Consider the following 4,883-nt stretch of genomic DNA (forward strand, 5'->3'; position numbering starts at 1 on the left):
CGTGCACCACCCAGTCTCCACCAGTGCCTCCCATTGGCTGAACTTACCAGAAGGTCAAGGGATCCTGGGAAACACAGTTCCCTGCAGTGCAGAGCACAGGTGAGGAGGGGAGATGTTGCACATGCGCCAGACACCTTTCCCTCCTGCTCAAGTCCAGACCTTCAGCCCTCAAGGCACGGATGGCCACATTAGATGTATAATAAATGTTTATCAGATTGTCCATTTTTTAACAAAATGGAAAAACCTGAGCAAATGACATCAGTGACATTAGTCATCCCACCTCCTGTCATTTACTCTGTTACCTAATTAATCAGAAGTGTGTTTATGTCACTCAAGATGGAGAGCCATAAGCCTCTTGACAGCCTTGTCTTAGCCACTGGTATTCAGATGGTGTTAACAGTTAGTCCTCTGCAGTTAAGGTTGGAAGGAGTCCCTCCTAGCAACAGGATGAGGGTAGGCCCAAGTCTCCTAGAATCTGGCTCATTAGGTCTCTGAGGTGGTGAACTGATCCATTTTATTATTACCTGGTTATCCCATGTTTGGACTCAGTACTAAATGCTTTTGTATTCTATGCTCCACCTCTTTACCCACGTTCCTCCTCCACCTCTCCAATGGCTTGGACAGGCTACAGCTTCATTTTCTTACTGTGATCCCCTTTGTGATTTCACAAAGGTTAATTCATTACTTGATAGGAAATGTGAAATTCAACAAAAATATTGCTTTTCTTACTAAGCAAACTAAGCCTGGTCTAGCTGGGGATGTGATGTAACAATGTTAGGTTTCCAAAGTGCTACCAATGTGGCCACAGAGAACAAGGAGCTAGAATTGCCTCCGTGGCGATGTCATAGCTCCCAAACCCTGCTGTCAGCTCATCCACTGTGCCACTGGCTCCCGGTGTCTAGAGCTTCCATTGAGCTGAGTGAACCATTAGCTTTTGAGGAGCAGGGTGAGAGTGTGCAGGCTTGGCTGCCCTTAATGTACCAACCAGATAATGCTAGGAGGCTACAGTGTGGGGCAGAACACAGAATAGCCCGTCCTCCATGAGAGATGGGAACAGGAGGACAAATACCCCAGCTCCCTCCTCCTGGAGGGGGCAGTGTCGAAGCTCACTTGACATGAATCTGCACTAGCCTCCTTGGAGATAAAGCCTCAGCTGCTTGGGTAGTAACTGCTCACTAACCTGCTCAAAGGCCCACCTTTGCTGGCTCCTCCCCACCCCCTACAGGTGTGTCCTGGAATCACCTCTTAAATAAACATCTCCCAAATCCTTGTCTCAGGTCAGCCTATGTGGAGACCAGACACACACAAAAAGGCAGAGGCTATCAGATGAGCTTCCCTGCACACCTACCCTTGAGCTGAGATTTGAAGGAAAAATATAGGAGAAGAGAGTAAGGAGGATGGAAGAGCAATCTGGACAGAAGGGATAACATGTGCAAAGACTCTGAGCATGCACAGCCTCACTCAGTCCTTCAACCTACCCATGGGACAGTCCCATTTATCAGGAGGACAGAGCTGGGTTTCTTAACAGCAGGTGACACTATCAGCACCTGGGGCTGTGTTGTTCTTTGCCGTGGGGGCCGTCCTGTGCACTGTAAGGTATTAGTACCACCCCTGCCTCTACCCACTGGATGTCAGTAACATCTTCCCATCATGACAGCCAAAGATGTCTCCAGACATCATCGAATGCCCTGGTTGAACTGGGATACAGAGTCTCTGGAATGATGAGCACCTGTTCTTCTTCCTTAGCACATTCACAACCATGTCCACTGCGAGGTAGCCCCAAGGCCTATGTATGGCCAGTGTGCCTGTCCCTGCACCTGCTAAGATGGAGGTCAGCAAGACTGGACAAAGACTAACTAGAAGGCTTCTCTGTATTGCTTTCCGGAGGCCTGAAGTTTGGAAATTCTTACCTTTGACCACTAGATGGACCCATTGCAATGCCAGACTCAAGAGAAGAGGGACTGTCAGGGAAAAACTGGCTCTTCCTAGTTAATCCAGCTGGAGAATCTGTGCCAGAAGCACTTTCTAGTTGAATTCCTCCAGAGCACCTCTGTCCCCAGACTGCTGCGTGTCTCCCAAGTGGATCCATATGTGGAGCCTGTGGAGCAGCACTGGAGGGCACTGACGGGCCTTCCATGAGCTGGACAAGGTGCTGGACCAGTCAGGGTTCATAACCACCAGGTTGTTTCATTTCTCTGTTCCCTGATCTGTAAAATGGGAGTGAGAAAGTTCTTACCTCACAGACAGAGGGGTTACCCCATGACAGTCACCTTATCTCTCTGGACTTCAACCTCCTCTTCCGGTGGGCAGTAAGGACAGCGCCCGTCTGAGGTTCCCCAAACTCGGGAACCCTTGTGTCTACTGAACACTGAATATGTGTCAGGCCAGGTTCTGAGTACTTCACTCTGAACTTCCTATTTCCTCACTACAAAACCCCGATGATACAGGCATTTTTCTTATCCTCATCTTACACAGACGGAAACCAAGGCCCAGAGTGGGAGGGTCTGGAGACTGCCTGGGTTCACTCAGCTAGTAACCTGTGTGGGAGGCACTCGAGCTTGGCCTCCTAGCCCCGGAGCCCACATGGTTGACCATCTCATAACCTCTAGGAAAAAGCTGTCCCTCAGATGCTCCCATTCCTTTTGCAAAGTCTGAAGTTTGTTGTTGCTGTTGTTGTTTGCAAGGAGAGCTCAAAGAGCTGTTTACAACCTGGAAACCAGAGCAAGAATGGAATGTATGGGAGCACTGTGATTGGGGACCCTCCCAGGGTCTCCTGGAAAGGGCTTATTTTCCTTTTTTTCTTGTAATGCAGATGCCAGCAAACATCTTCTGTAAAGGGCTGAAAAAGAAATAGTTTAGGCTAAGCAGGCCATAGGTTTCTATAGCGACTTGTCAGTTGTGATTATAGTGGGAAGGTAGCCACAGAGTATATGAAGACAAATGTCCTGTACCAGTAAGACTTACTTTTTTGTTTTTGTTTGTTTGTTGAGAGAGAGAGAGAGAGAGAGAGAGAGAGAGACAGAGAGACAGAGAGACAGAGAGACAGAGAGAGAAAGAGACAGAGAGAGAAAGAGAGAAAGAGCAGGGCAGAGGAAGAGAATCTTAACCAGTCTCCATGCTCAGTGTGGAGCCCAACAAGGGCCTTGATCCCATGATGCTGGGATCATGACCTGAGCCAAAATCAAGAGCCAGACACTCAATCTACTGAGCCCCCCAAGCATCCCACCAATAAAACTTTTTTATAAAAATAAGCATAGACTGGAATTGGCCCACAGGTCACAGTGTGCCAACCCCTGATGTAATGTGTTACTTTATCCAGAACTTGCACTTGAAATTTTGGTCTGACCCATCAAGAAAGTCTGCAATTTCTATTTTCCTGCAAAAGGGCTGCATCCCTGGTTGTGTCCAGCCAAAAGCACAGCCCACTAAATGTGGACTGTGGCCTCAACACGGACTTAGCCAAGGACACAAGGTTCTCAGTTTTGCAAAGAAGGTGTTTCTAAGTGGTGTAAGTCAGACCAGGTTGGGGTTGGGGGGCGTTCGGAAAGTAAAGGCCTCTGACCTCTCCCAGCTAATCCAAATGCAGGAGTCATTTCTGTAGACGATCCCAGACAGAGTGCAGGTGCCCTCACGGAGGATAGCACCTCTCTGCCCAAGTCTAGAAGCCTGAAACTCATGCATACACTTCCCCTTTGGTTCTCTGAAATCCAGCCTGCAGGAACCCCAGCGACACATGCTGATGCCTGTCACGGACGGCAGTGCTGGCCGTGAACCTGTTCCACCCCTTGCAGAGTCCAGAAAGTCTGCTGTGCCCCTTTCTTGCTGCATCCCATTTCCCCACAGACAGGGCTCCTTTCTGTCCCTGCTGGAGAAGCATCCTGTCCTGTCCTCCTCTATACTCTCAGCACACATATTATTATTTTCAATCCAGCTATCTCTTCGGTGGTAGGACCCAGCTGGGAAAACCAGAGCTAAGTTCAGGGTTGTCATTCTTCACCAGAGCACCAACCTTTGTAAAGAAAAATATGCTCATGCAATTGATATTAGTATATCACATATGCCCACGTGAAAGTAAGATAGGAATAAACTTGTAATGAATATAGCTCCTAAACAACGGATGACAGCCACACAAATCTATTACAAACAAGACTTTAAGACAAATAAATTCAAATACCTACATGAACTACCATGATAGACGGTGTTGTGGGTGAAATTAAATTGTCCGTGTTGAATTTAAGAGTCGAGAGACATATCTGCTTGCTTCTCTGTCTTATTTGCGGTTAAGAATCATGGACCGCCTTTCATTATGTCATCTTTGTCATTTTCTCTTTTTGTTAATTTTTTAAATGGTTATTTATTTTGAGATATAGACAGTGTGAGCAGATGAGAGGCAGAGGGAGACATAGAATCAAAAGCAGGCTCTAGGCTCTGAGCTGTCAGCACAGAGCCCAATGCGGGGCTCTAATCCATGAACTATGAGATTATGACCTGAGTCCAAGTCAGACATTCAATTGAGCCACTCAGACACCCATCTATATCATTTTCAAGGTTTTTTTCTTTTGAAAATTTATTTATTTGTACTCCAGTTCCATTATTTTGATGGATAAATCAATTCTAACAACATATGAAAGAATGAAGTACTCAAAAGCAAAAAATATCATATAAAGACAAGTTTTTCCTCATATTCTGTATGTTACTTACAACTTGGGATCTGTCACAATCTGACATATCCAAAGCCACAGTCTGAGAAAGCTATTGGATTAAAAAAAAGAAAGAAAGAAAGAAAGAAAGAAAGAAAGAAAGAAAGAAAGAAAGGAAGGAAGGAAGGAAGGAAGGAAGGAAGGAAGAAAAAAAAGAAACAAACAGAAAAACCCACCACACAT

Source organism: Suricata suricatta, chromosome 12 (assembly GCF_006229205.1).
Source record: "Suricata suricatta isolate VVHF042 chromosome 12, meerkat_22Aug2017_6uvM2_HiC, whole genome shotgun sequence".
Taxonomy (NCBI): Eukaryota; Metazoa; Chordata; class Mammalia; order Carnivora; family Herpestidae; genus Suricata; species Suricata suricatta.